At 36.5% G+C, this 19,960-nt stretch overlaps 1 protein-coding gene across 2 annotated transcripts in view; it reads left to right on the top strand.

Annotated features, from left to right (window-relative positions):
• Window positions 1-19,960, top strand: part of FSTL5 (follistatin like 5) — a 741,602-nt gene that overhangs the window by 229,623 nt on the left and 492,019 nt on the right. The window lies entirely within an intron of this gene.

Raw genomic sequence — 19,960 nt, 5'->3', positions numbered from 1 at the left:
GGTATTTACTTTCATGGTACTCAAAACAATTGGTTACTGTTTATAAAAAGTACTGCTGAATTATAATTTGAGAAATTATTTTAACGTGGTCTATAAGTAAATAAATCATTGAACATTTCTAATGTCATTTATTCCTAAACTTATTTTGTCTTTATTTGTTTCTACTGGAGAAAATATTTGCTTATTCTTAGTCATAACCCAGACTGAAATTCTGAGATGTTAAATATACAGAACTTTCCTCATTCAAATAGATTAGTGATCAACCTGATTTCTAGTCTTCAATTGGTTCCTATCCCATTTTTTCATAATTTTCCTCAAGTTTATTTACATTTAAGACTTGTCTGGTATTACGGTAAAATGACTAAAAACTTTCTTTTTCCAACATGGTAGAATAAATAAAATATTATTTCCAAGGTGATAATAAAATGATACAGAGCTTTTCAAATGATATAAGGTGCAATACTCTGTAGTCAGTGTGGCTACTAGAAGCCCATTGATATAGTTGAAGTAAAGTGATAATAGTTTCTTTACCACAGTGAACTATGTGCAACTTGAATTCATGCACAGAGTATTTTATATCAGGTTCTCTTCTTGTACAGAAAGAATAGCAGTTGCTTTGGTTTCAAGTACAATTTATTCCCTTCTATAAAATCTATTTTACATATAACTAAAATTAATTCTATTAGCATTGTGCTTTAAAACTCATGAAAGTGTAGTGTATGTGTGTGTGTGTATGTGTGTGTGAGTACTTATTCTGTCATTTTGACATGAGATGCTATATTGGCAACACTGCTATATAAATAATATTCTATTAAGGTAACGTAGAAACATTCTCAAAATGAAGTTTTGTCCAACTGACACCCAGCAATCGATTATGTGGAAACATATGATATTAAATAGCATGTGAGAAAAAAACATTTGGTGTATTTTAATGTTCAACTTTATTGCTGGATGCTTAGGCATAATGCAACTTAATATGTATATCAGTATGGACATAGATGAACTGGATATAGCTAGGAATTTTGTCTTCCTGTGAGTTCATAAAACAATGGTTTGAAAAACTTTTGTCTTTCAGACTAATACTGAGTATATTTATCAATTCTTTGATTGTTTCAAAATGCTTTCTCATCATATATAAGTCAAAATACTTTCTTATTTCATTATACGTAGCATTAAAATTTCATTTATATTATCTGGGTTAGTTACCAAGGGTTTATGCATTTCTCAGGTCTCAGAATTTGTGTCTTCTGCTTATTTATTTTGGGATTTTGCCTAACACATATCTACCTCACAAAAGAACTTTATTTCAGCAGAAAGGAACTAAATGATATACCACAAAACAATAAGTGGCCTGCCTGTCTTATGGGTGTGCAGTTGGCCAAGTTTTAGGTGTAAAACCAAATTCGTTATAGCTAAAGGCCTGACATGTTTGTGATGGCCAAAATTAAACCTTATGATTGTGAACTTTATTTTCCATAGAATGTCTGCAATTATATTGTTTCCAATAATGGCCCAATGGAAAAAGCAAATCAAAATATTAAGTTCAAGAACTGCTAAAAACCTATGTTTAATTAGATTTTTTAATAGAAAAAATCAAACTAAATAATAGGAATGAGTTTTCCTCCGCAAAAAACCATTTCGTCTTTTAGATCTAATAAAAGGTAATTATGCGGGGTGCCTGGGTGGCTCAGTCCGTTAAGCATCTGCCGTCCGCTCAGGTCATGATCCCAGAGTCCTGGATTGAGCCCCAGGTCAGGCTCCCTGCTCAGTGGGGAGCCCGCTTCTCCTTCTCCTCCCCTCTCCTGTGTGCTCTCTTGCTGCCTCTGTCTCTCTCTCTCAAATACACAAAAATCTTTTTAAAAAAGGTAATTATGCAAACCTTAGCATAAGAGTCAACAAACAAGAACCTAGAGACCAAACCCAGGTTGCAGTCCCCTTTTATTTAAGCAATGTGTTATTGGAACAAAGCCACATCCGTTTATTTAGGAATTCCCTTTGGGTGTTTTTGCAAAACAAAAGGAGAGTTGAGTATTTATAGCAGAGATTGTATGGCCTGCAAAGCCTAGAAAATATTTCGTCTGGATTTTCCCGTAAAAAGTTGGTTAACCTCTGCTTTAAAAGATTACAAATAATGAAAGATCTTTTCTATATCTTCTTGGCTATGGTGGTAAATATAGGGACCTACTCATGTGTTACATTTGAATAAAAATAAACACATACCCATAAACCAATTGATACACGTAAAACAGGAAATCTGAGTAAGATCAGTGGATAGTGTTAAAGATGATATCTTGGTTATGATATTGTACTATAGGTTTTCAAAATATTACGATTCGTAGAAACTGGGTGAAGGGTACATGGAATCTCTCTCATTTCTTTTAACCCCATATGACTCTACACTTGTCTCAAAATAAAAAGAGTAATACAAAATAACTACTGGAAAAATATTAGCAAATACTTAAGATAATTTTAAAGTATGGTTTGCATTATTCATTAATTATTTCAACTTTAAGTCTTATTTCACATATCAAATTTATCAGGTTTATGTTTGCCATTTATATTTAAACTTAATAAAATGAATTATATCTGTACAATCATGTTTATTGATTGTATTAAAATTAAGATTACAAAACAAGTTAAAGAGATTTATATCTATATTTACATTTACATCGTTATATCTATGCATATATTTATACTTATAACTATATCTATATAGATCCCTTCTATTATATGTGTTAAATATTTAAATGCCTCTGTAGTATGCTTAGCATTTACTATTACTAACTCTTAAATAGAGACATGGATTCACTAAGAATTTTCTTTAATGATTTATGATTTGTGGAACTATAAATGAAACATAGATCTAGGAATATAGCATCTTTACATTTATTTCTATTCACATTTATGTGATTACAAAGAAACTGGTTAAAATAGGATATAGAATATTGTAGTATTTGTTTATTGGCATCAAATACTGTAAGATGATACTTGATGTATGTTGGGGAGGAAAGAAGTTTTCTCTACTTTCCTAAATTCTTATGGCTGGCCTCATAATCAAATTGACATGGGACAAGTAAGAAGGGAAAAATAAATTTAATTATGTACAAATGAGGCCCCATAAGAATATGAAACTCATTGGCAGGGAATTGCGGTTAATATGCGTCCTGAAGTAAGAGAGGGTAAGGGTCTGGGACTTCAAACTGGAGAAGAAAATTCACAGGGAGATGGAAGAACTAAGGTTTGGTAAGCAAATGTTTGCCATGTCTTGCTGAGAAGTTTTCCTTATGTTAAAAAAAAAAAGTTATCTTAAGTAATAACTCACTTCTTGGTACAGGACCCCTATCTAAATTCTTTTAGACAGCCAAGGGGTGGGGGGACCAAAAAGCTCTTCTTGTGTAGGGCCTTTATTGTCTTCAAATAAGATTGTCTGGGAATAATCCTCATGCCAAAGCGGCACATTCTGAGGTGAACTGTACTGAACCCCATCACATAGCATAAAACATTCTATTTCTGTGTAGTGTTTAGTTATTTCTTGTGATGGCAGTTTGGGCTTAAAGTCATCTCCCATCCTCACTCCACCCCCACAGGACTTCAAGCTTCTGCAATTCACATCACTAATAACAAGTATAATTTTCTCTCACCCTGACTCCAGGTCAGTCTATCTTACACAGCAGAATTTACTTACTCAGAGAATAAATAGAAACTAGAGTGAGAAACTCAAGATACAACCTATGCTAAAATGAATAAGGAATTAAACTTTTTATGAGAAAGTCAATTGAACAGAAACCCTTTTGCCATTTACTGTGCTGAGAATAAAACTGCCATAAAAGCAAATGTTCTGTGCACTTAAATGTTCATCACAAACAATAACAACTTGGGAAATATGTTTTTTATGGCTATGTGTGCACTATTTGAATGATATCTGACATTGTGTCCTTTTTCTTTGGTATAATCTGGAGAGACATTCATATTCCATTTTTAATTGGTTCTTTTACCTGATTTCTTTTTAAAGGTGGGACTCATAGAACTTGAGCTAGAAAACTAAGCTGCCAATGACACAATGATATTTTAAAATATAACAGTAATTTCTGTGTTAATACATGTGGGATTTTAGATTACCTTTTCATTTTTTTTTTTGAAGGGAGGCTTTGTAAAGCTTCTGTTTTTTGTCTAGTCTTTTATGCCATTTCATGAAAAATAGTAATCATGTTAAGTATTTAAACTTTGGAAAATAACACCCAGATATTTGTTTGTTTAGGTTTGGTTTTTGGTCAGTATTAGCCAAGTGCAGGATGATAGTGAAATTAATAAATTGGACAACTACAAATATACATTAACTATTTAAGGCCATAATGCAGACACAGAAACTCTAGTTCTCTTGAATGCCCTCAGTACACACAACATTAAAACCAACTTGATTAATCCCCGAAGTTTGGGTAGATTTACAGTAAAACTTCCTGAATTTGGTGATATAAAATTGATTAAGTTGTGTTTCACTTTTAAGGTTTATCTCACATTTAACATTTAATCAAAGTTAACAATATAGTTTTGTTGCCACTCTAATCAAAATTTGAAATATAGAATTCTATGTATTGCTCATTACATGTATAGAAATCATTGTAATGTGGACACTCAGAAAGTTACCATTTGTTATTAAAATCATACCAAATGTTTATTTCTCCTCTGTTTTTTGAAAACTCTATAACAGATTCTGTAAACATTACATATTATATGGACTTACTTTCCATTTATAGATAGTAGATAAATGATATATTTTACATAGACTATGAAAAATGATCCAAAAGAAAGAGATTTAGATACTGACTACTTAACAAATGCATTAAAAGATATTACCAGAAAGTACTGTTATAATAATTAATACATTGAATATTATTTATTTCAAAACACTTTCACAAGTATTATATTGTTTCATCATAATAACAACCCAATGTACTATAAAGAAGGCAACAAGACTAAGATTTTAAAAATGGCTTGCCAACACTTGTATAGAGAGTTAATGTTACTGGGATAAGAACCAAGGGATTATGGCTTCTCCTATAGTGCATGTATGCTCCAAATATTCTGCTGTAATATATAATACCATGATATCTTACTTGCTTATGATTTTTAAAACTTCACTTTCAATAGTGATTTCCATGAATATGTGACATTATTCAGAAACATTCTTCCTCACTGTGGTGTTTTATTTTATTTTATTTTTTTAAATTTTTTATTGTTATGTTAATCACCATATATTACATCATTTGTTTTGGTGTAGTGTTCCATGATTCATTGTTTGTTCATAACACCCAGTGCTCCATGCAGAATGTGCCCTCTTTAATGCCCATCACCAGGCTAACCCATCCCCCTACCCTCCTCCCCTCTAGAACCCTCAGTTTGTTTTTCAGAGTCCATCATCTCTCCTGGTTCGTCTCCCCCTCTGACTTACTCCCCTTCATTCTTCCTCTCCTGCTATCTTCTTCTTTTTCTTTTTTCTTAAAATATGTTGTGTTATTTGTTTCAGAAGTACAGATCTGTGATTCAACAGTCTTGCACAATTCACACCGCTCACCATAGCACATACCCTCCCCAAAGTCTATCACCCAGCCGCCCCATCCCTCCCACCCCAACCACTCCAGTAACACTCAGTTTGTTCCTGAGATTAAGAATTCCTAATATCAGTGAGGTCATATGATACATGTCTTTCTCTGATTGACTTATTTCACTCAGCATAACACCCTCCAGTTCCATCCACGTCGTTGCAAATGGCAAGATCTCATTCCCTTTGATGGCTGCATAATATTCCATTGTGTATATATACCACTTCTTCTTTAACCATTCATCTGTCGATGGACATCTTGACTCTTTCCACAGTTTGGCTATTGTGGACATTGCTGCTATAAACATTGGGATGCACGTACCCCTTCGGGTCCCTACATTTGTATCTTTGTGGTAAATACCCAGTAGTGCAATTGCTAGATCGAATGGTAGCTCTAATTTCAACTGTTTGAGGAACCTCCATACTGTTTTCCAGAGTGGTTGCACCAGCTTGCATTCCCACCAACAGTGTAGGAGGGTTCCCCTTTCTCCACATCCCCGCCAACATCTGTCGTTCCCTGACTTGTTAATTTTAGCCATTCTGACTGGTGTGAGGTGGTATCTCATTGAGGTTTTGATTTGGATTTCCCTGATGCCGAGCGATGTTGAGCACTTTTTCATGGGCCTGTTGGCCATTTGGATGTCTTCTTTGGAAAAATGTCTGTTCATGTCGTCTGCCCATTTCTTGATTGAATTATTTGTTCTTTGGGTGTTGAGTTTGATAAGTTCTTTATAGATTTTGGATACTAGCCCTTTATCTGATATGTCATTTGCAAATATTTTCTCCCATTCTGTCGGTTGTCTTTTGGTTTTGTGGACTGTTTCTTTTGCTGTGCAAAAGCTTTTTATCTTGATGAAATCCCAATAGTTCATTTTTGCCTTGGCTTCCCGTGCCTTTGGTGATGTTTCTACGAAGAAGTTGCTGCGGCTGAGGTCGAAGAGGTTGCTACCTGTGTTCTCCTTTAGGATTTGGATGGACTCCTGTCTCACGTTGAGGTCTTTCAACCATTTGGAGTCTATTTTTGTGTGTGGTGTAAGGAAATGGTCCAGTTTCATTCTTTTGCATGTGGCTGTCCAATTTTCCCAACATCATTTGTTGAAGAGACTGTCTTTTTTCCATTGGACATTCTTTCCTGCTTTGTCAAAGATAAGTTGACCATAGAGTTGAGGGTCCATTTCTGGGCTCTCGATTCTGTTCCATTGATCTATGTGTCTGTTTTTTTTTTTTTTTTAAGATTTTATTCATTTATTTGAGAGAGAGAATGAGAGAGAGCATGAGAGGGAAGAGGGTCAGAGGGAGAAGCAGACTCCCTGCTGAGCAGGGAGCCCGATGCGGGACTCGATCCCGGGACTCCAGGATCATGACCTGAGCCGAAGGCAGTCGCTTAACCAACTGAGCCACCCAGGCACCCTATGTGTCTGTTTTTGTGCCAGTACCATACTGTCTTGATGATGACAGCTTTGTAATAGAGCTGGAAGTCCGGAATTGTGATGCTGCCAGCTTTGCTTTTCTTTTTCAATATTCCTCTGGCTATTCAGGGTCTCTTCTGGTTCCATACAAATTTTAGGATTATTTGTTCCATTTCTTTGAAAAAAGTGGATGGTATTTTGATGGGGATTGCATTGAATGTGTAGATTGCTCTAGGTAGCATTGACATCTTCACAATGTTTGTTCTTCCAATCCATGAGCATGGAACGGTTTTCCATTTCTTTGTGTCTTCTTCAATTTCCTTCATGAGTATTTTATAGTTTTCTGAGTACAGATCCTTTGCCTCTTTGGTTAAATTTATTCCTAGGTATCTTATGGTTTTGGGTGCAATTGTGAATGGGATCGACACCTTGATTTGTCTCTCTTCTGTCTTGTTGTTGGTGTATAGGAATGCCACTGATTTCTGTGCATTGATTTTATAGCCTGCTACTTGACTGAATTCATGTATGAGTTCTAGCAGTTTTGGGGTGGAGTCTTTTGGGTTTTCCACATAAAATATCATATCATCTGCAAAGAGTGAGAGTTTGACTTCCTCTTTGCCGATTTGGATGCCTTTGATTTCTTTTTGTTGTCTGATTGCTGTGGCTAGGACTTCGAATACTATGTTGAATAGCAGTGGTGAGAGTGGACATCCCTGCCGCATTCCTGACCTTAGGGGAAAAGCTCTCAGCTTTTCCCCATTGAGAATGATATTCGCTGTAGGTTTTTTGTAGATGGTTTTTATGATATTGAGGTATGTACCCTCTATCCCTATACTCTGAAGAGTTTTGATCAAGAAAGGATGCTGTACTTTGTCAAATGCTTTTTCTGCATCTATTGAGAGGATCATATGATTCTTGTTCTTTCTTTTGTTAAAGTATTGTATCACGTTGATTGATTTGCGGATGTTGAACCAGCCTTGCAGCCCAGGGATAAATCCCACTTGGTCGTGGTGAATAATCCTTTTAATGTACTGTTGGATCCTATTGGCTAGGATTTTGGTGAGAATTTTTGCATCCATGTTCATCAAGGATATTGGTCTGTAATTCTCCTTTTTGATGGGGTCTTTGTCTGGTTTGGGGATCAAGGTAATGGTGGCCTCATAAAATGAGTTTGGAAGTTTTCCTTCCATTTCTATTTTTTGGAACAGTTTCAGGAGAATAGGTATTAATTCTTCTTTAAATGTCTGATAGAATTCCCCTGGGAAGCCATCTGGCCCTGGGCTTTTGTTTCTTGGGTGATTTTTGATGACTGCTTCAATTACCTTAGTGGTTCTAGGTCTGTTCAGGTTTTCTATTTCTTCCTGGTTCAGTTTTGGTAGTTGATACATCTCTAGGAATGCACCCATTTCTTCTAGGTTATCTAATTTGCTGGCATAGAGTTGCTCATAATATGTTCTTATAATTGTTCGTATTTCTTTGGTGTTGGTTGTGATCTCTCCTCTTTCATTCATGATTTTGTTGATTTCGGTCATTTCTCTTTTCTTTTTGATCAGTCTGGCCAGGGGTTTATCAATCTTGTTAATTCTTTCAAAGAACCAGCTCCTAGGTTCGTTGATCTGTTCTACTGTTCTTTTGGTTTCTATTTCATTGATTTCTGCTCTGATCTTTATTATTTCTCTTCTCCTGCTGGGTTTAGGCTTTATTTGCTGTTCTTTCTCCAGCTCCTTTAGGTGTAGGGTTAGGTTGTGTATTTGAGACCTTTCTTGTTTCTTGAGAAAGGCTTGTATTGCTATATACTTTCCTCTCAGGACTGCCTTTGCTGTATCCCAGAGATTTTGGACAGTTGTGTTTTCATTTTCATTGGTTTCCATGAATTTTTTAATTCTTCTTTAATTTCCTGGTTGACCCATTCATTCTTTAGTAGGATGCTCTTTAGCCTCTATGTATTTGAGTTCTTTCCGACTTTCCTCTTGTGATTGAGTTCTAGTTTCAAAGCATTGTGGTCTGAAAATATGCAGGGAATGATCCCAATCTTTTGGTACCGGTTGAGACCTGATTTGTGACCTAGGATGTGATCGATTCTGGAGAATGTTCCATGGGCACTAGAGAAGAATGTGTATTCCGTTGCTTTGGGATGGAATGTTCTGAATATGTCTGTGAAGTCCATTTGGTCCAGTGTGTCATTTAAAGTCTTTATTTCCTTATTGATCTTTTGCTTAGATGATCTGTCCATTTCAGTGAGGGGGGTGTTAAAGTTCCCCACTATTATTGTATTGTTGTCAATGTGTTTCTTTGCTTTTGTTATTAATTGCCTTATATAATTGGCTGCTCCCATGTTAGGGGCATAGGTATTTACAATTGTTAGATCTTCTTGTTGGAGAGACCCTTTAAGTAGGATATAGTGTCCTTCCTCATCTCTTATTACAGTCTTTGTTTTAAAATCTAGTTTGTCTGATATAAGGATTGCCACCCCAGCTTTCTTTTGGTGTCCATTAGCATGGTAAATGGTTTTCCACCCCCTCACTTTCAATTTGGGGGTGTCTTTGGGTCTAAAATGAGTCTCTTGCAGACAGCATATTGATGGGTCTTGTTTTTTAATCCAATCTGATAGCCTGTGTGTTTTGATTGGGGCATTTAGCCCATTTACATTCAGGGTAACTATTGAAAGGTATGAATTTAGTGCCATTGTATTGCCTGTAAGGTGACTGTTACTGTATGTTGTTTTGTTCCTTTCTGATCTTTGCTGCTTTTAGGCTCTCTCTTTGCTTAAAGGACCCCTTTCAATATTTCTTGGAGGACTGGTTTCGTGTTTGCAAATTCCTTTAGTTTTTGTTTGTCCTGGAAGCTTTTTATCTCTCCTTCTATTTTCAATGACAGCCTAGCTGGATATAGTATTCTTGGCTGCATATTTTTCTCGTTTAGTGCTCTGAAGATATCTTGCCAGTCCTTTCTGGCCTGCCAGGTCTCTGTGGATACGTCTGTTGCCAATCTAGTATTTTTACCATTGTAGGTTACATATCTCTTCTCCCGAGCTGCTTTCAGGATTTTCTCTTTGTCTCTGAGACTCGTAAGTTTTACTATTAGATGTCGGGGTGTTGACCTATTATTATTGATTTTGAGAGGGTTTCTCTGTGCCTCCTGGATTTTGATGCCTGTTTCCTTCCTCACATTAGGGAAGTTCTCTGCTATTATTTGCTCCAATATACCTTCTGCCCCTCCCTCTCTTTCTTCTTCTTCTGGGATCCCAATTATTCTAATGTTGTTTCGTCTTATCGTATCACTTATCTCTCGAATTCTGCCCTCGTGATCCTGTAGTTGTGTCTCCCTCTTTTTCTCAGCCTCTTTATTTTCCATCATTTGGTCTTCTATATTGCTGATTCTCTCTTCTGCCTCATTTATCCTAGTAGTTAGTGACCTTATTATTGATTGCACCTCATTAATAGCCTTTTTGATTTCGACCTGGTTAGATTTTAGTTCTTTTATTTCTCCAGAAAGCGTTTCTCTAATAACTTCCATGCTTTTTTCAAGCCCAGCTAGTGTCTTTAAAGTCATGATTCTGAACTCTAGGTCCAACATCGTAGTAATGTCCGTATTGAGTAGTGCCTGGCAGATGCTACTACCTCTTGTTCTTTTTGCTGAGGTGATTTTTTTCATCTTGTCATTTTGTCCAGAGTAGAATAGATGAATGAGAGAACAAAATGCTAACAGGTTAACAATGTCCCCATCAAATATACTCTATACCAATTAGTATAGACCGGAAACCAGGGGAAAAGAAAGGGAAAGAAAGAAAAAAGAAAGAGAAAAAAAAAAGAAAAAAAAAGATAAAAACAAAAACAGAACAATACAAAAAAGGCAGAATGTGATCAAATATTATCAGGCTAGTGCATAGATCAGTGCCACACACTAGATTTTGGGCGTATTTTGGTCTGTTAGAAAAAAGTGCCTCCTAAAATTTTAAAGGAAGAAAGACATATATGTACAAAATAAGGGCTGATACAATGAAAGGATAGAAGATGACTGTAAAGATGAAAAGTGTAAAAGATTTTATAAAAGGACTTGATAAGATAAGAAGTTGTTTGAAAAAAGAAAGATTTAAAAAAAAAAAGAAAAAAGAGAGAGAATGTGATCAAGCAGGAGACTAGAACAGAGCCATACACTAGTGATTTAGGGTATATTTTGATCTGTTAGAAGAAATTGTATCTCAAAATTTTAAAGAGGGAACAGCTTATATATATATATGCCAAAAATAAGGGTAACTACTATGAAGGGATAAAATATGACTCTAAAAATGCAAAATAAAAAATGTTTTTTTTTTTTAAAGAGATTGATAAGATGTTGGTTGAAAAAGGGAAAAAGAAAAAAAAAAACAGTTAACAAAAATTAACTTTGATGAACTAATGAATCATGGTAAAAAAAAAGCCATGAATTCTATGTGCAGTATTCCCCTAGCGCTGGAGTTATCCCGTTCTCCTTGATCGGTAAACTTGGTCTTGGCTTGCTGGCTGTTCCGGCTGATCTTCTGGGGGAGGGGCCTGTTGCTGTGGTTTCCAAATGTCTTTGCCGGAGGCTGAATTGCCCCGCCCTTGTGGGTCCGGGCTAAGCAAGCTGCTCGGGTTTGATCTCAGGAGCTTTTGTTCCCTGCAAGCTCTCCGTACAGCCTTGGAGGACCAGGGCAACAATGGTGGCCTCCCAATCTCCACCCAGAGGAGCTGAGAACTCGGGGCCCCACTCCTCAGTGCGCCCACAGAGAAAAGCAGTCACTCCCTTGTCCCCGGTCTCCGGCCGCTCTCCGTGCTCACCCGGCCTGTGACCGAGCGTTGCTATCTGTGGCACCCGACCCCGTGTGGAGTCTCCAAACCCAGCAGATCCCTGCGGTGCGTTCCCGCGCTGCTCCTCCCCAGGAAGGAAGGGGAATCTCCCCGGATCTGCCGCCTGTTGCGTCCCTGCTGGAGGAGCAGTGGCCCGACTGGGCCGCGGATCACAGTTTATGGCAACCCCAAGCTGAGAGCCCACGCCTCAGCTCCGTCTCTGCAGCCGGCTTCCCCGCTCCGATACCTGGGAGCTCTGGCGCACTCAGGCACCCCCGGTCTTTCTGTGACCCCAAGGGTCCTGAGACCCCACTGTCCCGCGAGGGTTCCACCCCCGCTTAGCCACTGCAGCGCCGACCCTCAGCGGAGCTGACTTCTAACAGTTCCGATTTTGTGCTCCGCGGCTCTATCACTTGCCAGAAGCGGCCGGTGGAGGCCCCTCCCCCGCCGTCTATCCTCCCGAATATCGCCTCGGATTCACTTCTCCGCACGTCCTACCTTCCAGTAAGTGGTCGCTTCTCTGTTCAGATAGTTGTTGGTACTCTCCTCTTTGATCTCCTGTTGAGTTCGTAGGTGTTCAGAATGGTTTGATCCCTATTCAGCTGAACTCCTGAGACCAGACGAAATCTAGGTCTCCTACTCCTCCCTCACTGTGGTATTTTAAATAATGCATTTGGTACAGTTCTTAGCCAACTGAAGAACAGAGTAACAGGTAATAATTATTTAAGACTGTAACTTTTATATAATAACTGTGAACATTTGATTTGCAACAAATTCTCGAATTTGAATCTGTAAAGCCACACATATTCTTTTTAGTCAAAAGACTCTGGTTAAATTATTACATAACTGAATTTTCCAGTTTATAATAGGCTAATTTATGGTAGTAAATTTTCTGATTGTCGATAAGACTACTTAAAAAATAACTAACTTGAGTTTAGAAATATATTTATTATTTTCTTGGTTGACATTTGAGAAGATATCTTATAGTCACTTTCCTCACATATTTATTTTAGGCTGAATTTGCTTATCTTAGGCTGTAAATAGAATATCTATTAGATATGTGACAATATTACTTTACTTCCCTACACCCCTGCAAAACCCCCAAAACGTTAGAGAATAAGTGAATTTCTTGAAGCATTTAACTTTTGTCAAATTTTCCCATTTCTTTCCCCTATTATAAGAACTAAATTTAACATTCAAATACATGGATAGTCTGATTTTGTTTTTATATATTTTCACGTGATATTTTTCTTCAGTTTCAAGTTATAGAATAAATATTTTAGTTTAACATTTTATTTCATGTTTTCTATGGATGTATGAATATTCCATTAACAGTTATAAGCACAATATTCAATAGTGACAGAAAAATGAGAACACTTTATACATTTTATTAATTCAAATAATATTTCTTCTCTCTTGAGACTGTTTAAATATTGTATCAGTCATTACCTCTCACTGACACCTTCACTTATCGTGTTTATTTTCAAATGCAAAATGTGACATTTCTGTAACTTACAAAGTGAAGAACATTTTATGGAACAATAATTTTTTAATGTAGTTAAAATTTCTTTAATATTTCTTTGCAAAAATAGGATAAGGAAAATCTTTCCATTGATTATACTCAGTATATATAATTGGGGCTAAAGTGTTCTAGAAAATGCAATTGAAAATTTTTCTCTATTAGTCTGATTTATATTTCACTTTTAAAATCCTTTTTGGGGGCACCTGGGTGGGTGGCTCAGTCGGTTAAGCGTCTGCCTTCAGCTCAGGTCATGACCCCAAGGTCCTGGGATTGAGCCCCGTATCGGGCTCCCTGCTCAGCAGGAGCCTGCTTCTCCCTCTCCTCCCCGCTTGTGCTCTCTCTTGCTATGTCTGTCACTATCTGCCTCTCTCTCAAGTGAATAAATAAATAAATCTTAAAAAAATAAAAGGTAAATAAAATAAAATCCTTTGGGAGCGGTTTGTGCCTGTGTGGCTCAGTCGGTTAAGTGTCCAACTCTTGATTTCCACTCAGGTCATGATTTCAGGGTCATAAGATGGAGCCCTGTGTTGGCTTCACGCTGGGTGTGGAGTCTGGTTAAGATTCTCTCTCTCCCTCTCCCTCTGCCCCTCCCCTGCTCTCTTGCTCTCTTTCTCTCTCAAATAAATAATAAATAAATAATAAATGAAATCATTTCTGAAATGTGTCTATAGATACTTTAGAAGACATTTGAAAACCTATTAATAATAAAAATTTAGAACCAAATGGGAAAAGTGGGAAGTTTTGTCTGTGGTTATCATCCAGATAATTATGTGAAAAAAATATTTGGAGGTAATCACATTGAAGAAAGGAGATTTGGCATTTTCCAGCACAATATAAGTCTAAGGTAATTAACAGTGTTGCTCTTTTGGTTAAGCAAAATATAAGGAACTTCAATTAATAACAATTCAAATTAATTTAATACAATAATATGCAGTTTGTTTTTAGTTCAAGACACCACATCATCTGGCTATAAATTACTTACCAAACTCATGGTTACAACAGAAGGTGGTGTGTACTCAGACAAATGTGAAGCATTTCATGTGTTCCCCTATGTGATAATCACTTTAAAGATTTGTTTCTACATGTTTCTTTCATCAATATATAAATTTCCAGTGATTTGTATAATGTCTCTAAAAATATCCCCCTAAAATCTACGCATGAGTTGTGATTACGTTTTGTCAGTATTTTTTCCTCTTGATGACATCTAAAGAGATGTTGAATAAGAATTCATTAGTACAGAAAAGCAAGGTGTAAGTCAAGAGGTCAATTCATATCTAATTGTAGTTGCTCAAAAGAGAGAGAGATGACAGTAGTTTGAATCAAGATGACAGAAGTGCCAGTGGCAGTACAAAGTTGTCTGACTGTCTGACACACTTTGCTGCGGTGTGGACATGGAGTTTACGGGAATTAAAAAAAATATATAAGCTAACCTAAAAAAAAAAAAAAAAAAAAACTTGAGGAGTCATTTACAGAAATGTGAAACCCTGGGGGACTCACACTTTTGAAAGTGGATGTGAGGAGAAAGTATATACATATACATATGCATTTAAGATTAGTTAAATTTAAATCCCTTTTAGACAAGCAAGGGAAAATGCCATTTATTCAGTTGGATATGAGTCAGGAAATCAAAGAAAAATTTGGAGGAAAGTATGTACATATAGGATTTATACGTATATTAATAAAGAAACAAGGCAAAGGACTCCATAGTTGAGATGAACCAGAGAAGGAGTGCATGTTGGGAAGCAAAGAGTGCTGGGGATAGAAGTCTATTGCACTTCAACCTTCAGGAGATGGAGAAGGGCAAGTAAAGCAGACATATACATCGTGTTCAGTGACAGGGGAGGAAAACCAAGACAGTATAGATATATAGAAACCAATTAAGGAAGTTTTCATGGAGGACAGAGTAATGAGCTGAATTAAATGTGGCTGAAACCAAGTATGAAGAAGATTAGGAAATGACCTTTGATTTCGTTAATGTGGTTAAGAGAGTCAGTGAGAGAAAATAGGAGCTGAGGAAGTAAGGTAACAAGCACTTTCCAGAAAGCTCATTGGAAAAGTGTTTCTATAAAGAGAAACAGATGTATGTGTGGATATGCAGTGCAGATATACATAGTGATCAGGAGAGAGAGACATGTCAATGGGAATAAGAGAACAGAGAGGGGAAAATTTATAGGGCAAAAGAAAGCGGAGGTAGTTGTCAGAGCAGAACCATTGGATAAGCCAGAGGGAATGGGATCCCGTAGACAAGAGTTAGATATGACTTTAGATGAGAGCATGGATTCTTCATCCATTTAATAGAAAAGGATTAGAAAACTAAGCGCTTTTGGGTGCAGGTGTTTTATGATATAAAAGTGCATTGTTCTTGTCTGGTTGCATATGTGTATATGCATACACATTCAGTGTAGAGATGCAACCAGATAAGAACACATTATTTCGTATATATTTCATTTATTTCATATAGTTCTTACAAGAAATAAGAAATGAAGCATCAGTTGAAAGTGACAGAGGAAAAGGTTTTGGAGATTTGAGAAAAACAAACAAAAGAGTTTGTGAAAAAATAAACAAAGACAAAGGGAGAAAAGACTAAGGAAATATGGTAGGATTTCCAGCAGTTTGGAAGAACTGTATATCTCTGTTCCTAAATTTAAAGTGAAAGTAGTCTTTTGTGTTTGTGTAGTTTTCTGCAAATATAGTCAGCTGCTTAAATTAAGGCATCAAAAAGATGAAAAATTAGGTTTAACCAGGACTTCCCCCCCACCAAGAAATAGATGAGAAAAGAGTCCAAAGCCGTATTTTCCATATCTTTCAGGGGCAGTGTGATTATCTTATCTCTGCTTTTTTGTGTATACCTCCCCGGGTATCCAGGTTATCTTTTGCCTCAGCTTGTATATAGGCAAGAATGAATTACCCAACCATCTCTACATTCTGGAAATTGTATCACATATTTTGGTTTAACTTCCTTATGCTAACATTCAATTTACATCTGTGCCTCTTAGTTAAAATTTCCAGTAATGAAATCTGTTTAAACTAGTTAGCCAGGTCATACCTTTCCAAGATCTTTGGAAAGCACATAGGCCTATGATAGCTGTTTTATTTCAATGGCTCTCTACCTCTCTGATCAATTAGCAGTGACTGTGATGAGCATGGGGACAAGATCTATATGTATATCTATATCACATATATCATCTATCTTTCTATCTCTGTCTCTATCTCTATCTCAATCTCTAACTCTATATAGATAGATATTTTGGGGAAAAAAAAAGGGACAATTGGCAAATAATTCTCCAAAAGAGAGTGTGGATGGGAAATGACCTTGAAACATATCTAACATAATATCACTTTATTATTAATTCTATAAGTCAATGTTCTTGACAGTAGAAATTGCTTTGTTTAGCTAAGCAAATAATTTGAAAATTTGAAGCAGCTCAAAATTTTCTACCTAATGTTTCTACATTTGAACATATTCAATTTTTCTTTATGCTTTAATCAATCTGGCTGCCAATAATGTTGGAATATAGACTAATTTAATGTGGATATTTCTGGGATTGTTGACATTTAATTCATTTTGAAACTTTTTTTTCCCAAAAGAAGAAGAAAGTGCTATTAAAAATTCAGAAAGATGCATGAGCATTTGAGGAATTTAATTGATCATTAGTGTAATTAATTGAAAGGAACAATATTACATATGCTTGATTAATTTTATACATGCTCAAAATGTTACATGCTTGTCAAAAGACTTCAGGTAATAATTATTGTAAAATATCTGTAGAAATAAAATATGTGCATATGTACACCATGGATAGGTATGTATGGGCAAACTAACTATTCACAGTGATTATTCATTGACACCTAATCCTGTGGCAGACCCAGTCTTAATGCTGTGTCCAAAAATGGAAATGACAACAGTTCTTATTTTTGCTAACTGGGTGGAGATGAGTGGCTAGACAAATCAATTAATAACCAGTGATGATTTCCACCATTTCTGGACTCATGATATGAAGTTAGATTAGTATCTGCACCTAATATTCAAGTACATGAAATTATTCTGTGTCAAAACAAACAAATTTTCCCTTTGTTTAAGTGAAACATTTTTTTTTTTCCCTCATAGGGTGTATGCGCCACATTACATCCAGTTGTTGTCTACGGACATTTAGTTTTTTTTCTTGGAGATTTATTGAGTATGAGGTCCAAATTAAAAGAGGGATCCCTGAGAAACAGATTTGGCAAGAAATAAGAATCAAATTGAGAAAATGACAACAGGGAAGTTAGAACTCAAAAGGAATGTGTGGAGAACTAGTTTTGCCTTCTCATCATGTATGTTAACTCTTGCAGCTTTGGAAGGTACTGCATATTGTTTTAATCAGCAGATAGTGTTTCTTTATAAGCATTTACATCTTTAGCCTGACTAACTCCACTCTGACAACCTAGGAGATACCGGCCATTCACTCTACTATCAAATAAGTATTGATATCAAGAAAGGTGTAGTGCTGTAGTATATCCTGAAGTTAATGCATGCCTATAAGAACCCAGAGAACCTAATGCCACATATGTACTGCATGGCATATATTGACTCCGTAAATATTCCAAGGAGGAGAAAGACATTTGGGACTACTTGTTGACATTATATCTATCAGGTCATTTAGACTTTTATCTGCTCCCAAACAAGCGTAGAATATTAACACCAGAACTCTAGCTTTCAGGTGGAGTTTTTATGCCTTATCAAAACCCGTTTCTTTTGTGTATCCCCACTTTTACTTATTTTCAAAACAGACACATGTATGTAAATTAGTTATATAAGACAGGGATTATTGTTTAATTTTCACTTGAAAATGCTAATAGGCCCACATCAACTGCACTTTTAGTGCAATATAAAGGAACCTGTAAGTTGGTATGGGATGTGTTTTCCAGTGTTCAGAATAATAACTACGGCATTTAACTGTGATGACAGTCTACAACATATAAGAATAGGATTTGGGGGTTTAATTAAATTTATGTCAAAATTACTTTCAAATCCTGGGGAAAAATATGCTTGAAAAATACAGCACATGTTGGGCCTTTAAAAATTTTAACAAGTGGAAACATTTACATGACACATTGGCACAATCTCCATAGCTCAGAAACAGCTAGTGTACAACATAGCAACAGCTTTGTTCATAAATTCCACAGCAAACACGCACACCGACTCCTGTATAAATTTGTCAGTGCTGGGTCTACATCCACAGGAAGTAGCAGGCAAGGAAGTGAGTTTCACCTCCACATATCAATAAATGTGTGAGAGAAAGATTACGCCATGCCCTTTCTATGTGATTCTAATTATTTCAACATCAGAATAACACAAGAAATAAATAAATAATAAATAAATAAACAAATAAATATCTTATTTAGATATCTAGACATTATACAGCAAGCAACAGGGAGCAGAAGGTTAGTATATTTGACCCCAGTTATCCTAAATATTTAGAAAAAAATTTTTTTTAAAGATTTTATTTGACAGAAAGTCAAATTCACTCAAGAGAGGGTACATAAGCAGGGGGTGTGGGAGAGGGAGAAGGAGACTACCCGCTGAGCAAGAAGCTGGATGTGGGACTCAATCCCACGACCCTGGGACCATGACCTGAGCCGAAGACAGACGCTTAACGACTGAGCCACCCAGGCGCCCAATATTTAGGAAATTTATTGCAGATATAGAAAGTGGTTTGTTACTCAAAGCCTCTTGTCACCCTACCCCTCCCCAGGCCACCTCGCCTCTGGGACCAAAGGATTCACTGTTCTCTGAGACTTGAAAGCAGTGGCCCTAACAAGGAAAAAAAAAGAAAGAAAGAAAGAAAGAAAAGTTATAACACTGTGACTTTTGGAAGAGGCCAACGCATCAACCCCATTTATAACACAATCTCCTGACCCTCTTCTTAAGAAAAGCTCAGTAGGACCAAACTGTTAAATTCATAAAAAGCAGCCTCTATTCCAACCTTATTTCCAATCAAATTAAAATGAATGACTCAATTTGAGCTAGAGCCTTTAGCTTTTTCAAAAATGTATCTTCTTTTCACCACAGTACTTAACCTGAATTCCTTTATTTTTGTCATTCTACTGCTGTCATTTTTCCTACTCCTGGATAGGAGTCTCATTATATCAATGACAACTAAGAATGAAGAAGGAAAAGATGGTTATCATTAATGGTATCAGTGAGCATTCACAGGATGTGACTTGGCTAGTTTCTTGTCATTTTCTTGGGGCACTTAAGTGTTTTCCTCAGGACACTCAAGTCTTTTTTCCCACTTTTCTGTCACAGAATCTGTAAATCTTTTATACTCTCAGGAGCTTGGAATTTTGACTCTTTGAACTTACCTCAGGTTTGCACATGTTGGGCTCTAATTTCAGAGTTCGTACGTCAACATCATAGGTTAAAACACTGTCCAAAGGAAGCTTCCGTGGAAGCTTTCAGGCTCAGCCACACTCTGGGTCAAAAAAGAAAGCCTCTCTCACAAACCTGTCCATTTCTCCTTCTCTTCTGCTTGGCTGTGTTTTGAATGTTCAGTGTCCTCTACAGTCAATAAATCTCAACCAGGACTCTACTAGTCTACTCCATCAGGTTTTTCTCGTTTTGAATATCAGTGGCAAAGGT

The sequence above is a fragment of the Zalophus californianus genome, chromosome 2, assembly GCF_009762305.2.
Source record: "Zalophus californianus isolate mZalCal1 chromosome 2, mZalCal1.pri.v2, whole genome shotgun sequence".
NCBI lineage: Eukaryota > Metazoa > Chordata > Mammalia > Carnivora > Otariidae > Zalophus > Zalophus californianus.
Note: the sequence above shows the minus strand (reverse complement) of the source record. Positions and strands in the feature narration are given on the sequence as shown.